General features: G+C 36.8%; 1 non-coding gene across 1 annotated transcript; it reads right to left on the reverse strand.

Annotated features, from left to right (window-relative positions):
* Nucleotides 1–1092: 1092 nt before the first annotated feature.
* LOC119370943 (small nucleolar RNA R71) lies at nucleotides 1093–1199 on the reverse strand. The gene has a single exon (XR_005178498.2). It is a non-coding gene; the product is annotated as a small nucleolar RNA R71 (small nucleolar RNA).
* Nucleotides 1200–1885: the final 686 nt, after the last annotated feature.

Below are 1885 nucleotides of genomic sequence, written 5' to 3' on the forward strand. Positions count from 1 at the left end.
CAAAACAATCACAAAACTCAATGATTTAATTTATGTTTGATTGCGCTATTGGAAGATAAGTAATCAGACTGGATTAGAATAGCTAACAATACATCGGGAGAGCTTGTTAGTGATTTCAAGGTTGTTTCTCCTGCTTGAACAATTAAAATTGATTAACAAACTAATAAACTAAATTGGATAGAATTAAGTGAAATCAAATTCCCTAGTAGTTTAAATCCCTGATTTCTTTTCACCTAAATTTTGTTGCTTGATCTCTTTCTGTTTTTATTTTCAAATTTACTTTCCTTGTAACAAATCTCTCCTATTGTCGTTTAAATAATAATAGGTTAACATAAATTTGGTACTTGATATACAATCCCTGTGGATACGATACTCTTTCACTCTATATTACTTGGTTGCGATTTCGTACACTTGCGAAACCCACTGTCAAGTTTTTGGTGCCGTTGCGGGGGATTGGCGTTATCAATATCAATACTAATTACCCTATTGTTAATTTAGACATTCTTTTGTTTAAATTTAACTTTTCTTTTAAGAGTTATTTAAGGTGTTTATGCAAAGAAGATCAAGAAGGACTGAACCTCTAGTCTTTAATCCAGAAATTGAAAGAACTTAGCGTAGGAACAACGCTGCAAGAAAAGCACGTGAAATAAAATCCGAACAACAAACAGACATGGCCAACGAAAACGAAAACGAAAATTTAATTGGACCTCCACTTCAACATCCAGTCCGCACCTTGCGGACTACACAACACTTAATCTTAATGGGACAACCTCGAGCATTACAAGACCTAGGGTGGAAGCTAATAATTTTGAAATCAAACCCGCAATTATCCAAATGCTCTCCACCTCGATCCAATATGGGGGTTTACCTAGTGAAGATCCTAATGCCCATATCACAAATTTCCTGGAAATTTGCGATACCTTCAAACAGAATGGTGTTTCCAAGGATGCAATTAAACTGAGACTTTTTCCTTTCACTCTTAGGGATAAAGCAAGATCCTGGTTACAGTCATGTCCCGCTGGAAGTTTCACAACATGGAAAGAATTAGCTCAAAAGTTCTTAGCAAAATTCTTTCCATCCTCAAAAACCACAAAACTGCGCAATGAGATAATGACATTCGCTCATCATGATCAAGAAAGCTTGTATGAAGCTTGGGAAAGATTCAAGGACTTGTTGAGAAAGTGCCCACATCACAGTTTACCTAAGTGGTTACAGGTATAAACTTTTTATAATGCATTATCTCCTAACATTAAAATCACCCTAGATGCAGCTGCAGGTGGATCTTTTGAGAAGAAGGGAATTGATGAAGCATATGAATTGATAGAGGAGATGGCAAGCAACAGCCATTACCAAAACAATTCCGAAAGAAAAAGAATTGCAGGAGTCTATGAAATAGACGCCATTACAGCACTTAATGCAAAGGTAGATAACATGGTAAGAAAACTGGACATGTTAACTACTAATCCTGTGAATTCTATTATGCAAGTTTGTGATAGGTGCAATGGACAACATGGGATTGGAGAATGCATGATAGACTCTTTGAATCCACAAACCTTGGAGCAAGTAAACTACGTGATAAATCAATCAAGGAAGAATTACCCTTACTCCAACTCATATGATAATAGATTGAGGAACCATCCTAATCTATCCTATGGTAATCCTAACAATGCCTTGAACGCACCACCTGGTTTCCTTCCTCAAGAAAAGAAATCTCACGATGACCTCCTCACTGCCCTTTCTAAATCGCACATGGATTTCATGAACGAAACCAGAGAAAACCATAAAATCCAGCAGGTTGCGATAAGAAATTTGGAGATTCAGCTAGGACAATTTGCAAACATGATGGCATCTCAACCTCAAGGTACGTTACCTAGCAACACTGAAA

Source organism: Jatropha curcas, chromosome 2 (genome assembly GCF_041381405.1).
Source record: "Jatropha curcas cultivar XTBG-Jc1 chromosome 2, XTBG_Jcur_1.0, whole genome shotgun sequence".
NCBI classification, from domain to species: domain Eukaryota; kingdom Viridiplantae; phylum Streptophyta; class Magnoliopsida; order Malpighiales; family Euphorbiaceae; genus Jatropha; species Jatropha curcas.